The sequence below is a fragment of the Ochotona curzoniae genome, unplaced genomic scaffold, assembly GCF_017591425.1.
Source record: "Ochotona curzoniae isolate NIBS_2020 unplaced genomic scaffold, NIBS_Ocur_1.0 contig_2723, whole genome shotgun sequence".
Classification (NCBI taxonomy): domain Eukaryota; kingdom Metazoa; phylum Chordata; class Mammalia; order Lagomorpha; family Ochotonidae; genus Ochotona; species Ochotona curzoniae.
Genome location: NW_024465573.1, coordinates 10351191 through 10367857, shown reverse-complemented (window position 1 = coordinate 10367857; position 16667 = coordinate 10351191). Strand labels below are relative to the sequence as shown.

General features: G+C 37.3%; 1 protein-coding gene across 3 annotated transcripts in view; it reads right to left on the bottom strand.

Annotated features, from left to right (window-relative positions):
- Window positions 1-16667, bottom strand: part of ARHGAP42 (Rho GTPase activating protein 42) — a 258025-nt gene that overhangs the window by 201991 nt on the left and 39367 nt on the right. The gene's annotated exons all lie outside the window — the stretch shown is intronic.

Genomic DNA, 16667 nt, shown 5'->3' with positions numbered 1-16667 from the left:
ACAGCTACCAAAAGGTTAAAACTGTGCAACTTCAGCTCAGTAAGTCAGCATATCTTTCTGCTTCATACTTCAGTCATATTGAATGACAGCATACAGAGCACCTGTCATTTAAAGAAAAGCATTGATCCAAGCCTCAAAAAGTAAACAGAATTCAACAAAACAACATATAATTCACGGCCTCACTGTCTTATTAACATTTTCCTTTCTGAATACAACCAAGCCTTAACAACATGAAAAGCTTACTTTGGAAACAGATCTCCATTGTCTCTATTTTCAGAAGGAAAAATAAGGAATCAAATTTCTAGTTTAGCTTCTCCTTCTTAGGCAGGTACAGGGCCTGAATCCTGCAATACAAAGAGTCTTTCAAATGTGTTTCATGGTATGACGAAGTAGCCTGTGTACTGGTGGGCATCATGTCGGTGCCAAGTGTGAGGCAAGAGTATGCCTTGCAATCATTTCAGCCAACAACTTTAGGATAAAAATCACATTACACTAAATATGAGATAAGCAAATTGATGCCTATAATATTAGATCAGATTGGTGAAATTGGAAATTGTATTTCTTTGATTGCAACCCACACAGTCAAAGAAGTAAAAAAAAAGAACTAACCAAAAAGAAATCCTGGGAGTTTCTGATTGGGTTCAGTAAAAAAAAAAAAACAAAAAAACAAAAAAACAAAACAACAACAAAAAAACAGGTAGTAGACCTGATGTGTAATCAGAAAAACACTTGAGGATTTAAAACATTGTGTTCTTTAATATCAATATTCTACAAACAAACCTTAGTGCTAGCAATATCCACTATTGGTGGAGAAAAAGGTTTGCTTAGGCAGGTGTAAATTTTAACTGTGCATCATTAGCTACTGCAATAAATTCCTAAATACTTATTTATGGTACAAAGTAATGAAAATCTTATAGCCAGGAGCCCTGAACAGTCCACAGAAACAGAAGAACAGTAAACTTCCTTCAGGACTAGAGAGAGGAGCTTTCTCTGATCCTTATGTATTTCCAACTTTGGATCTCCACCCTCTCCTGCAAGGAGCATCAGGGTTGCTCCGGAGGAACCCCCGTCTCCCCCCCCCCAAAAAAAAGCAAACAAAAGAAAATTTAGAATAGATAGACAGAGAACAAGGAAAGCTTAGAACCAGACAGGAAATGGTCAGTGTAGATTCACATAAACCTTACTAGGTGGGACACAGAGATTAGTTGCTCCTCACTAATGTATTGAAGATTTCTCTGCACACCCCTCCTAAAACTGTTCTGCACCTCAATTGTTGACATATGCCTTGTTAGAGTTATAAGCCAGTTTAGACTATCCTAAAATCTGCCAAGTTCAGCAAAATTATGCTTCAACACTATAAAATGCTAAATACTAAAATGAAAATAGACACGAGACAGCTGAATAGTATCCTAGAGCCATTTTAAAGTGTATAGCAGCCGGTTCCGTGTATAAACTAAAATTGAAATGTCAATGAAGTAGTCACAGGATGTGGTTAAGAACTTGCATTTTCTAACATATGGGTCACTCAATACCATGACAATTAACTCCATACTGTTGTAAGTTGTCGTTGATGATATGCTGTGGCTTTAAATTGATCGAGATGATATTCTGCCAGCTCTGCCTTAAGATCAGAGATGGTCTCCCCAAGAAACCGTTGAATTTATCTGAACAATAAGATGCTGGACTCTATGCTTGGTATATGTCTGCAATGAAACAATCTTGATTGAATTTGAACTGTAATACTACAAGAAGGTGGAGGAATCCACCATGGGAGGAGCACACAGGGAGGGTTTGGGGGAACTCCAGAGCCTATGAAACTGTGTCACATAATGCAACATAATTAATTAAAAAAAAAAGATTAAAGAAGAAAAACTCTGAAAAGTTACAAAGTAATTCATTCAACTGATCAACTTTTCCACAATGGGCTAATTCAATCTATCAAGAAAGTCTGTTAGCTTCCCTTTCTTGGCAATTCCTACCTCATTCATTCTACAAAGACACTTGTTCCCATCATATAGACCCTTTGACTGGTAAGAGCCAAAGTGAACTTAGAATATCAATAGCTCAGTGACTGCCAACTGCAAGCAGAGATTGAGTTACTCAGAATTGATGCTGAAGGTAATTCCTCCCCCCCCTCTAATCAAGCAGAGCTGAAGCAGAGTTTGTAAAGCTGTCAAAACACTTCTTTTGAATCACTTGAGGATCCATCAAAGGCATTGTGAGATGAGTGGCAGTAATATACTAGCTAGTCAAAGAACACTGAGACAAATCAAAATTCATACATAAGGAAATGTTTTATGCCTCAAATGAAGAAGAAACAGACATTTAAAACACCTAAAGATACAGCCCTGACCATGCATTCTCCTTCAAACTCTGGCTGGAGTCATTGTTCACAGCAGTAACGACATATTTTACTCATGAATCTGTCATCCCTCCCACTAATTTAACTTCTATGAAAGTGTAACTGTTAGTGAATTTTGTTCACTGTTGAGCAAACAGACTTAAGCCCAGTACATAAAAGGCACTTAGTTCTGCATAAACAAATGAATAAGACCAAAAGCATCCAGTAAGGTCTTCCAATAGTGGCCTTCTTAAAACAGGGTATGAGTATCCTGTGCAGGACTGACACAAGATAAACACAGTACTTTGTTCTGTTTATATGAAAACAAATTCATATACAGAATAAAGTAAGAAAACCTACACTTGAAAGAAATTTTGGCTTGTGATAGGAATAATGAGGCTAAAAAGTAATTAGTTTTTTTAATGATTAATTCTATAAGTTTTATACAGAAAGAGCACTAGAGGCATATATGAAAAGGGATTTATATTTTCTCTGTTCTCTCTTTAGGATTGACTTTATAGGCACACCCTGAATTTGCTATACAAAAACTAAAATATCATCAAAAGAAACAATAACCTTTAAATATATATATTTATTATATTCAGATATATATATGTATATATATACACCTGAAAAGCCATAAATGCTGCGCAGCAGTGCATTTTAATGAAAAACAAATTAACATTAACTTGAATCATATATAAGATTGAAATTTAGTGTCCCAGAATTTTACCTCTTGAACTTAGCCAGGGAGAAAAGAGGAGATCATATAAAATGGGCTGAATTCAAAGATCTTTAAAGAATTGTTTCTCAGATGCAAACATTTGTGCTTACTACATGAAAGATCTTTTACTCAGCCCTTTACTTCCCATTAAAGGTCTTATTCTTCCATCCCTGCTTCTACAATGAGCAAAGTTCCCATACTGTTCCTCCACAGTCTCTCAGTGTTTGTTTATAATAATTGGTAAAAAGTTGACATTTATATACAGAGGTTAAACAACTAAGGTTGGCGCCAGCATTGTTGCATAACAGGCTCAGCAGCCACCTGCAATGCCAGCATCACACATGGGCTGTGGTTCTAATCCTGGCAACTCCACTTTCAATCGTGCTTCTTGCAGGTGTTGCTGGAGAAGCAGGAGATGTCATAGTGCTTGAGCCTCCCCTCCATGTGAGAAATCAGAAGGTCCTGGCTTCATCTGGCCCAGTACTGGCTGCTGTGGTCATCTGTGGAGTTAAATAGTGGATGGACGCTCTGTCTCTCCCTCGCAAACTCTGTCTTTCAAATAAATCAATCTTAAACACACATACGCATATTACAATGAGGTAGACTCTTACCCTTGATAAGAATGTTTTTTAACATCTCCCAAACTAATCAGTTTAAATTTAATTTACGCCCATCTTTTTCAAGACATTCTAAGGGAAATTAATTCAAAGTTGAAGATTTAGATTTTAAATATTTATCTCATTTAATAAAAATGTCTGCTTTTTTATGATTTCCAAAAGCATGTATACTTTGGATTAGTCAGACATAACTGGACAGAAAATCAGACAACAAGGGCTGTAGTCCCTGCTCCACTGGCAGCAACTTACTTTGTGAACATAGATGACAATTTAGTGTATGATAACTTCTCTAGGGCTAAGGAGACTGGACCAGAGAGAACATCTGAATCCTTCCAAAATCCATCCATAGTAAGACTGCCTGGCATATAATAAATAACTCAATCAAGCAGTTTAATCATCAGTGGGACTTCCGGCTTCAAATTACAAGACATTCAAAACACTAATTCCAAAGCAACTTCAAACCACTTCAAATATATTACCACTACTCATCCAAAGGCCACACACCTAAAACCCAGGTTATTATGAACACCAAAAAATACAAACACTAGAATCTCACACTGATCCTGCCCTGCCTGTGTTCCTGCTGGACAAGCTGCCGCAAACAACAATCATGAGTGAGATTTTGTGGCCATTGCAGCCCCAGCGTTAATACCCTTTCAAAGTTTCTAAGAAAATGAGCTCTGTACTAATGGCCTAGCAAAGCAGCAGCAATGGTACACTCCTGCCACACACGTAGCAGACCGGAATGAAGCTCCCAGCTCCTGCTTTCTGACTGGCCCAGACCTTGTAGTTGCAGTCATTTGAGGAGTGAGCCAGCAAATGGTTGTCTCTCTTCCTGTAACTCTTTCAGATAAATAAATTTAAAATCTTACTAGAAAATTTTTCTACTATAGGGGAAATCAGTGCAGGGGGCTGGAATTGAAAGGGGGAATGGGAAATCCCTAAGCCTATGGAACAGTATCATAAAAAAAATTAAGAGTTAAATAAAAAAAGGAAAATGTTAAGGCATTGAAAAAAACACTGATGCCAGTCTCACAATGATAATCACTTCAACATCATAACACATGGCCATCATGTGAAGGACACAAATAATAACAACATCCAGAAATGATAGTTTAGTGGGAGAATAAACTGATTTTCATCAATGGGACCCACATCATTAATATATGACTCACACCGAGAAAGAAGCAGAAGATGATCATTTGATGCAATTGGAGGAACCAATTTAAAAAAGGGAAATGATTAAAAACAAACAAAAAACTAGCTATAGTTTTGCTCATGTTAGTTCTCTATGACATTTAAATTCCTGAAGAGATCCCCAAAATCTGGCTACTCAAAAAATTCACACAACTAAATTAGAGTTGGGAAGTCCCAGGCAAAAGCAGACATCTTTATGAACTCCTTAATCAGGTTGGGCAAGCCAGAACTGCAGTGCAGACACTCACACAAGATAATGCTTGCTATAAACACTCACTAAAGACAAAACAACAATTTTCAGATTAAAATAAATACTTCTTATACTGTTTTCTTTTTCACTGAAATTAATCCCTCCTTTCACAACGGGATAGCATGGGAAAAATATTTCCTACACAGACAAATCTGCTTTGTAGGCATTATCTCAGCAACGGGTGTCCTCTATCCAACACTGTTACAGCCTAGGGCCACCAACTGGTGTGCCAACAATCTACACTGCAAGAAACTGATACAAGAGAAGAAAACTAGAACTTGAAGGTTCTTCAAGTTAGGTCAGCAGCTTCAGAGAAGAGGTAAGGGACATGTGCCAAAAACTGGTAACACAGCAGACACACAGCAAAAGGCTTCAGTCTTAAACTGGTCTTCATGTCTCTCTCTACTAACGAGCACTTGCCATGCATGCCTTCAAACACTGTTTTGTGGCTCTTTAGGAGGCATCTTAGCTGCCTAGTCGTAAGAATAACATTCTCTCTTCCCTATCTTTCATAACTTGCACTCTACAAGCAGCCCCAAACAGATCTGTTTCCTCTTGCCTAAACCCGTGGGACTGGAATGAAGCCACATGTGCTCCCTCCAGAATAACTGCGCGTTGTATACAACCCTGTCAACTTCAGTCTCCTTAGGACATGGGAAATAAAGTACAATCATAACAGCTCCTTTTACTCTACCTATACATAGTCATGTGTCATTTTATGAATTAGGCAACTTCCTCATTGTGCAAACATCATAGAGCATACTTATACAAACCTAAATAACAGAGCCTACTACCTATCTAAGGTATGTAGACTACTATCCTGAATGCTTCCCATCAGTGAGATAACACTATTCATCACATGATAGTATGCATGAATGTAAGCATGTGTGCTAAGTATGTGCTTTCAATAATCCATAGGAAAGGCAAAATCATCCTCAGAGCTGCAAAATCTGACATTGGATTATACAATGCTGCAGAAGCAGCAGCTCCCAGTGGCAGCCATCTTGGAATCCCTTTGTCATGCATTCCCTGACACCAGCCTTCTTTTTCAGCAACTATTTTCTATCAAACTCTGCCTTCTAGGCATTCCCTTCCTCTTTACCCCTCCACACACTCACCCTCTATTCTCCTTCCCTTTAGAACATATGGGACCTGGAAAATGCTCACGGCTTGCGCAGTATTGCTGGAAAATGGCAAAAAAGAATGCTTTGGTGTCAGGTCAAGAAGTTAACATCCTAGTTCCACGACTAACCCGCTTTTATTATTCTGAACAAATTACTCAATCTCTTCCTCACAGTCTTGGTTTTTTTTTTCTTTTTTTTTTTTTTTTGTATATAAAAGAACACCAGTGCTCACTTTACAATGTTGTTGGAATGGTTAGAGAAACAAATCTAATGTCTTAGAGTTTATTCAGCAAATTTGGTTTTTCTCCCCTTCTATACTAAAGGGTAAAAAAAAATGCAACACCATTTAAAAACCAGAGATGGGGTGGAAGTAATGGGTAGTGTGACAGCTTAAACATTCCTTTAACAATCTTTTAATATTTATAATAAGTCACTAAACAGAAAAATCTGTAGTTCACTGTGGTGTTTTGAACATCATTATCCAAAGGAATGTTTAGAAAATTCATATAAAAGATGAACATGTAGAGGAACTTCAGTGAACACAAAATCAAAGAAATAAAAATCCATACTATTTGGCACCAAATAACTTAATTTTAGGGGAAAATGTAATTCTCATACAAGAAATCACACAAAAAAATCTTTCCCACAGAGAGTACTGCTCTAGGTGAAAGCCTTCAGCACTGGTGTTTTAAAAACTACAGCTGGACTGAGGGTCAGATGGCATTCAGCAGTTGTGTGTGTTGGGGGTGGGGTATGTTAGGAATGAATGTGGTTATCAAGGCATTTCTAAGTAGGGAACCCTTGGAACGACATTAGAGTGAGGGTCATGGGAAAAGAAGTTCGGCTCACCCTACTTCCTGGCAGCATTTTCAGTACACAGCCATCAGCAACTCCAGTTTACAAAGAAGAACAAGAAGAGGAGCTTAGCAGATAGAAGCAGGAGGAGAGCTCAAACCATTCACACACATAGATTCCATAGTATTCTTTTTGTTGTTGTTGTTGCTTTTTTACATTACATTTTACTTTTTTATTTAAAAACTCAAGAAATTGTTTGAAAGACACACACAGCACATTTCAGTGTATAAAATACTGAATATCTACTGCTTTAAGAAACGGAATTAGAATATTTTCTAATAAGATTAATCACACAAATGAAACTCAGGAGGAAATCATTAAGTCTTTTCCTTTTCTAAAATGAAATGCAACCTGAAGCTATTTTTCAGAGCACTGGGAAAACATTTCTCAGTATTTCAAAATTTCAAATCAAGACTTCTCCAAGCTAAAACAAAACCATTCAAGACCCAAGTGAATGTGTTCTGAATAGGATGAAAACCCCAAGAGCGTTTTAACAACAAAGCAATAGTTCCTTATTTTTTAATCCCTTTGGTAAAACTCACAGGCTAAAGATAATGAACAAAGATCAAATTGCAGGACAAATCTGGCAACCTGGTGTAAAAGAGAAAAAAAAAAAAAAACTCCAAGATAATTTGACTAAAGAAGCAGAGGATGGGAGGAGAAAGATCATTTCCAAATCCACATGTATTTCTTTGTTAGAATCCTGGGACTCTGGAAAATTAGAGTAACTTTTGAGAAAGTTGTCAACCTAGGTCTGGGCAAAACAAGCAGCTTTTTTCTTAAATACTAAAGTACATATTTTATTTATAACCATGGGATTTACCAGTGAGCTTGGCCTCCTGATGGCCTCTTGTGCTTGAATGTTATTAACCAGTCAGAGAAAACATGCAGCATTGACCCTGGCATGGAATGCATCAGGCATAGTTCTCCCCACCCCTAGCTTCTTCTTAACGAAAAACAAAATATTCAAAATTGAAATGTAATAATAAACAATTTCCAAATGTTTATTTTATTTGTAATAATGCATTACTACTCTTTCATAGTAGGAACTGGTGTGATTAATACCAGCATTAAAAAAAAAAAATTTCAAGGCTCAAGGGTCTGATCAATAGTAGTAGGAATTATAAGTCTGTAACAAGATAATTTTTCATTTAGTTAGAGGAATAAACTGTTTATAAGCTACAAGTCTATTATTCCCACTGATGAAAATCACCCTAATCTCTCCTACATAAATAGGTAAGCCCAAAGCATAATACTCCAACTGAACTGCAAAAAAAAGTAACACAGCTAATAGAATTACTGAGTTACGTCTATTTTAACACCATAAACTAATGCCAGACCCTTGCCATGATTCTCTCCTTTATCTAAAACAAAGAGAATACTTCTTTGTTGGACTCAAACTACGCATTTACCTTAGTAATTACAGTGCTGCGCTGTGAGGTTCCACACTGTGGCTTGGAAATCTCAGCATCCGCTAACCTGCTTTGGCTATTTCAATGAATTCCTTCCTTCCCTCATTTAAATTCCAAATCTACATTAAGGAAATTCCCCTCTCCCACGTTCTTCCTCTAATATATTAATATTATACTAGAAGAGACAGTACATCTGTAAATAACTGTCCAGAAACATTTAAAAGACTACCAGTGCTTTACAGCTCAAATTAAAGGCCACCGCAACATACCCACAGCTAGGAATTTTGAAAAATTATTTATTATGCTGAGTGTTCTCCCAAGTCTCCAATTCTCCATCCAAATATCCAAAAATGCTTTGTGTATGAAAATATTCTTTGATATTTAGCAACTATCTACAATGTGCAAAATGTTATAAAGGACCCAATATAATTTCTTTCCCACTTTGTTTCTAATATGATGGAAAAAAAAATCCATAGCTATATAACTACTTTCTGAGGACGACTAAATTACCAATGTGAGGAAAACAGCATCCATTACAGTGCTAGATGTGAGCCTCTTTTAAATTACTTCTGCTGGGCTCAACGCAGTCTCATGGTGGCTAGGACCCTTGCCTTGCAGGTGACGGGATCCCATATAGGTGCCAGTTCGTTTCCTAGTGACCCTGCTTCCCATCCAGCTCCCTGCTTGTGGCCTGGGAAAGCAGTCAAGAACGGCCCAGACTTGGGACCCTGCACTCATGTGGGAGACCCAGAAAAGACTCCTGGCTTCTGGCTTCGGATTTGCTCAGCTCTAGCCGTTATGGCTGCTTGGGGCGTGAATCAGTGGACAGAAAGTCTTCCTGTCTGTCTCTCCTTCTCTCAGTATATATGACTTTCCAATGAAAAATGAACACATTTTCAAAAAAAAAATTTTTTTAAATTTCACTCCTACCAGTCATAATAATACAATTTTACTATTATTTATTATCTTAACAAACTTCTATAAAGAATTATGTTTAAGATGCTTTAAAAAGAGTAGATTTCATTCATTCATCAAATAACTGGGCATTAACTCAGAGTTAATCCAATGGGCCTGACCAAAAAAAAAAAAAAAAAAAAGCAGAACCTCAATGGTTGGAGTAAATAATGTACAAGACCAAAATGGGCCAAAGTGCCTAAACATCATGAGATAGGCCAACTAACAAATGTCAAGACTGAATGCCAAATGCCAGGTATCCTGCCTATGATTCCAACAGAAGAATGAGTGAAAACACAGAGCATTTTAAACAGAAAGGTAAGGTTAAATTTAAAATGATGCATGAACCTCACATAAAATAGCAAAATAACAGCAACAAAATATAATCCCTAGCAAACACAATGCTAATACTATCCTACTCTTTCTTCAAATCAGCTTACAAAGCCTTCTGAAACAAGCATTTTCTTTTCACAGATGTAAAAATTCATTCTGAGAGATGAAGGAACTTATTTCATTTACAGGCACAGTGCCCAGAGAGGGAAGCGACAGTCTCACATAATCATATGGCTACTATCATTTGGAATAAAATTAAAAATTATTATTAAAAATCAAAAGCTGGTCCACATTGAAATTTCTCAAACCAGACGGACCAACTGCACTACTGTCTGTACAACCTTTCTCCCACTTCCAGGTCGAGCAGTTCCCACGATTAGGGAGACACCAGCTGTCCTAAAGAGCTAAGTTGTTGATGGTAGTGAGCATGCTGGCCGTTAGGTCTGAGGGCCACCCCAACCTACTTGGGTAATTGAATCCAATATTTTGACAATGGGCGCGGGTGTCCTAATAATTATCCCTAAAACCTGCCTCAAATTGCTTTTTAATGCAGCATAGTGCCCTATTTTCCTCTTCCTTCCCAAGGCTCATGGGCTAAGTTGGATCAGCTGTTCTGTAGGATCGCCTAAATTCTTAATATGGCTGAGTGTTCCTTCAACATATGACTGAACTTATTCCTCTCTTTGTGTTTTCTCCAATCAGGAAGTTATACGTAAAAGCTTGAAAGGTAGGGCGAAAAGGTCTCTATTGTCCAGAAGATGTTGACACAAGATGTTGTTTATGCAGACCAAGCAGATGTAACATTTTTCCTTGAAAAGAAATAATAAACTGATTATCTTGTTATAATAATAAAATATCAACATCTGTATTGTCTATATCGAAGAGTCTAAGTGCATTCTATTCATAAAAAGAAATAGTGCCATCAGAGTATTTTGGAAATCAACTAAAAGAGAGAAGACAGTATTCAACAGCAAAAAACAAACACATGGAGAGTGAAAGAAAGAGAAAGAGAGAGAGAGACAGACTCGCTCTCTCTAGCTGTGACACTTCCTCTACAATCTAGTCCCTGGTCCTTACATTTGCTAAGATGATGTTAGCAGTCTTGTGATTTGCCTTACTAAGCATGTTCTGTGCATCCAGAGCCCCAAAATTTCTCAATCCAGATTTATTCCAGGAAGGTGACTTAAGGGAATTTCCACCAAGTACTCCCTCTCACCATAGCCATTCTCAACTAACTGGGAAGCCCCCAGCATCAGAGACTGGTGTGGAAAATAGAACATGGAAGGATTAAAAAAAAAAAAAACACAAACCTCAATAACACAGTATGGGTTCTTCTATCACCACTCCTTGCTTAAGGCCACTGAGCCTTTAGCTTAAAATGACAAAGCAAAACAAGACAATCTTAGGCTCACTACATTATGTCATCACCCACTGTCCTACTGAGGGGGCTCCCAGGAGAAAAAATTGTGTCATGATTTTCTTAAGAAAATATAAATCAGCTCTAGAAATGATCCATTCCCCTTTGTTATCGTCCTTGCTCACCTGACTTCTGAATACTGTAACAGTCTTTCCACATTACCTCTGCAAACAAAGACAGTCATTCAGAAAACATCAAATAGTTAAAAAGTACAAGTAAAACATTGTCACATCACTCACCTGATCACTTGAATTTCCCTAGTTCTTTCATATTTCTAACATTTCAAAATCTTTGTAAGACTGGAAATCACGTTAACTACTCAAACAAGCAATGAACCAGAAAATGACGTAAAGTGACTTGGCTATTTGGAGTGACTTCGAGCATTTCCTTTTCCAGAGTTAGGCAACCATGGGAAGAGGCCAGAAGATTAAAAAGGGAGATTCCACTCACTAAGAGCAAATAAAGTAGTAAGGGCAGGACTCACTTGACCTAACATTGACTAAGAATTAACTTCCAAATACATAAAATGAAGGTCATCATAGAAACATATTTTTCTGGAGAAAAATCAGAGATGGGAAATGAGAAACTGATTTGTCAGGTCTACTTCTTCACCACATGGCAAGGATATGGATCCTGGGAGTTAGGTGGAAAATTTCACATGCAGTGAGTAGAGGAGCTGAGCAGAGTCTGGTTCCTCCAGATCACAGACACAGAGCTTTTGCTGCTGTCACTTAATGCTATTTTACAAGGTTCTTTACGTACATTTTAATTTCACTTCTGTATCTTTCATAAACCCACTACATCCTTACATGGTGAATTCAATGCATTAACCAAAAAAAAAAAATTCCACCTTTAGTGTCAAAGCTCATTCGTGTGGTCTACTCTTAAAAACACGAAAAAATCAGAACTCAAAACTTCCTTCTCCCCTGTAATGTCTGTTTCTGCAATGAGAGTCAAGTCATTCATGCTTAGTACACAGAACATAAAAAGAAAGTCATCTTGGCTCGACTGTGATATTTTTCCTGACACACTGACATTTTGAAGCCATCATGAACGTTTTTGTTTTTGCAATTCAAACAGTAATTTAATCGCATAGGAAAACGTTACGAAAAAATGGCAAAAATTCTGTAGAACTACTTTCCCCTGGCTGGTGTAGTTGGTTCAATATCCACTACACTTACAATACCTGAGGCTATTAAGTGAAACTGCACATGCAGATAGAGTGCTAGTATTAAAAACAAAAAAATTAAGAAGTGAATGCCATAGAACAGATTTTTCTGAAGAAAGGAAGAGCCAGCCCCAGCTTCAAGACACTGAGAGATCAACCAGGGTTGGGCAAAAGTGACAGTGCAATTCTACCTCTACTTGTAATATTTACCAGAACTTTGTATTTTATGCTTTGTTTTTCAAAAACTATAGAGGAGTCTTATTTTCTATCCCCTTACCATCCTTGGGCCCAATAAGCCCTGACATGCTTTTTGTGTACTATCTGAACAGGGCTAAAATTTTCAGGAATATATGATGGCAGAAATAACTCCATATGAGAAAAAGCAAAATAAATTATAAGATAGTCTTACAAATTCACCTAAAGTGTGCAGAATGACAGGTGTTTTGGCACTGCAGTACCTGGGTACAGGTCCTGGCTCCCTTCCAGGTTCCAGATTCCTACAAATGCGCAACCTTGGAGACAGAAGGTGATGGCTATCGAGGGGACAGGTTCCTGCCACCCACGTGAGAGACCTGGACTAAGTTCTCAGGTCATTTGGCAGGATTTTAGAAATAAACCTGTGAAATGGGTGTCTTTCCCTACCTTCTCTCTCTTTCTTCTTGTTTGTCTCCAAAAACCACTGAGAGAGAGAGAGAAAGAGGGAGGAGAGAGAACAGAAACTTTACAGAGTATGTATATTTGATTCCCTGTTGAGCTGTATATCCACATAATAAATTAGGTTGACTGTTCTAACCATACTCCAGTATATATTCGAGATACTTCTCAAATCACCTGGTATGAATCTTAGTAACTTGGGGGATCTTATTAAATGCAGATTCTGACTGTAGACAGGAAGCAGATGCTGATTCACCCAACACAATAGTAAAATAGTAAAACTACCAACGAGTGCCTATGTAATTGATCTGACTTGTGAAGTACACTTAAAGCAGATGAAAGTCTGTAGGAAACATACCATCTTTCAGTGACACCAAATGGACACCTTGCTTGTGCCTCACCTCTTTTTACCGCTTCCTCAATTTCCCCTACAAGCTACACCACCTAAAGACAAAGCAGGAGAGGTTGCAAGAACAATCAACTTTGTATGTATAATTAAAGCAAAAGTACATTTCAACCCCTGATCCAATCATGGCAACATATTCAAAAAGGTTTTATAGAACTAATGAAACAGTTGTCACATATGCTGATAGAAAATTATGTTATGTACCATGAATAAGTTACACATAGGATAGCTTTTGAAATGTAAGAAATTGAGGAAGAATATTATCAAAAGAATTCTGTGGGATAATTCCAGTGCAGTCAGAAATGTTGTGAAATTGACCAAACCATAATATTTATTATTATGTTGTTAACAATAGGCCTTGAGAACTAATCCAGAATTCTCTTGTGAGTTAGCTGTTTCTGAAATTGGTTTCATGAAATTATTCACAGAGATAGCTTTTAACATTGATTACTGAACTGACTTCTTATAATTTCTTCTCACACAGAATCCTACTGAATTAACATGGTTGTACAATTTGGCTAGCATCCACAGAACAATCCTTACACTTACTTGATAGTATGATAAGCTCATGCTATTTTATATGTTTCGATAATAAGTACTGCCAAGAGAGAAAGAAAAAGAGATTGTGTCAGTATCTTTTAAAACTTTCAGTTGTGTACAGGCCTGCTATTTCAAAGCCAGAAAATGTGATTCTATGTTTTCCCTTTTCACCTTTCCTCTATATTTGATAGAAGGTAAAAATCATATAGCTAAATAAACTACTCCAGAAAGCTTCAAACCCTACAGTCTAGTAAAAGTTTCATTTAAAGACAGAATGATCCTGAAACCTTTGCTTTCTTAGGAAGTATCTTTACAATAAGACTTTTTCCCAAAACTGAGCACAATAATATGTAGAGTACATTTTACACGTACAAAGAGAACTTGATCTCTTTAGTCTCTTTAGGCATTTTGTAATTAATCTCTTTTTTGCTATAATTCCACTCTGCAATATTTTCATAGTTCAAATAATTACTTAAAATGTAAGGTTTACAGGCTCTTCTTTCTTAACCCTATAGTACTATAAACATTCAATAATTTTAAGCCAATATACACTAAGCATTTACTATGTGCTTATAATAAGCATTCTGCTTAATGTATATCTTATCTATAGATAATGTATATCTTATCTATAGATAATTATAAATAATTCTCTTAGAAATCCTATTAATTATTTTTCTTCTCATTTCATAGACAGGGAAAGTAAGGTTTAGATATATTTAGTCACCCTGCTCTTGAATCTGCACCTAGATTTGAATTCCGCAATTAAGCTACAAATTCAAAGCTCCTAAACATTAATTTTACGCGTGGTTTATATAAAGTGAAAGTATGTGTGAAATCCCAGGTTTTACCTGCTAATGTGTCATGTTGGATTTGTGGTTATTTACTCTGAAATACTTTATTATGCGTGTGTGAACAAATTAATCTGACTAAATATTTGGGGGTCGGCTAATTAACACATCATAAATGAATAAACATTTTGATGTCAGATAATTAGAATATCAAGTATCTCTCGGGACTTTAGGGATAGCTAAGTAGCCTAGGGAGGATTAGAGATAATTTTCCCAATGGTAAGGTTACTGCCTAAGGTAAGTGTGAATAGAGAACACTAGTGCCTACTTTTTAAATGAATATGCATAAGATATTTTCCCTGCCACAGGACAAAGCTTCTCTCCATATCTACAGTCTCTTTCCTTTGACAACTTGAGATGGGTTGGCTGCCAATTTAGTATAAGGCCGTCACACAAGAATTCCTACACCTGAGGACCTAGAGAAGAAATTCGCTCAAACAGACAAGCATAGATGAGTCCACATACCTTCAATTAAAGCCCCATATTTTTGGCTAATTTTAGCCTGAAGCAATGTATGTTCCAGCATAAATTTGCAGAGGTAGAAATGTGTAGACCCCATCTACCAGCATCTAGCCACTAAGAGCTACTCAATAATTATTCATGGGGCATTTATTGAGCACTGTACCACACTGCAGGTTCAGCAGTGATGAAAAAAATCAAATGCCTGCCCTCAGAGAGCTTACATTCTAGCTGAAAACTATGGTGAAATAAAATAAACACTGTGTCTTATGGTGATACAAGCCATGCAGGGAAAAAAGAAAAAGAGATCAAAGGCCTGACAGAGGCACCAGTATTCAGCAAATAGAACACAACATTCACAACATGGGTATTTGGGATGACCAGAAGGCTACATTAAGAATATCTTCTTGGGCCTGGCATGATGGTTCAAAGGTTAAATCCTCACCTTCCAACACTGGATACCATATGGGTGCTGGTTCATATACTGGCTGTTCTACTTCCCATCCAGTTCTATTCTGTGGCCTGAGAAAGCAATGGAGGATGGCCCAAAGCCTTGGAACCCTTTACCCATGTGGGAGACCCACAAGAAGCTCCTTGCTCCTGGCTCCTGGTTTTGGATAAACTCAGCTCTGGCTACTGTGGCCACCTAAGGAGTGAAGCAGTAGATGGAAGATCTTTTTCTTTGTCTATCTTGCTCTCTCTGTATATCTGTTCTTAAATACAGACACACACACACACACACACACACACACACACACACACACACACACATAAACCTGCTTGTTTATATAAGTGCTTGTTTAGGAACTCAGCACTTATACACCCCACCCAATTTACTCAGCAGCCCAAGTAAAAACCTAAATCCCATCCTACTTCCATGGCCCCTAGAGTGACCACAAAGGTCAGTCTCACCAAGTTAAAAAACCATTCTCAGGAGCAGTCCCTTCCACAAATAAGAGTTGGAAAGCAGCAAAAGAAAAGGATTTGCATGCAAGCATTTAGAATCATTACAATAAAATTCTTTACATTGTTAACTGCAAATCTTTAAAAGAACACAATAATGGAAACTTGAGTTACAGGATGAGGCAGCAAAGTACCATATCATCCCTTGCATTATTTTAATTGAAGGATCATTTTATTGAAAATGTTAGGAAAAAAAGATGAACAAGATGGCACAAGGTAAAAACAAATTATTAGTTAAGCAATTCCCATGAAGGGAAAATGCAATTAAAATTTTGCAATTTTTTGGACATAACCTCTGTCAGCATCTGCATAAGGCTTAATCAAAGACATGTGCTACTGTGACAGCCCTTGAAAGGGAAGGAACGCAAGCTTTGATGTGCATATTCATTGCTCCTTACAAGCCGG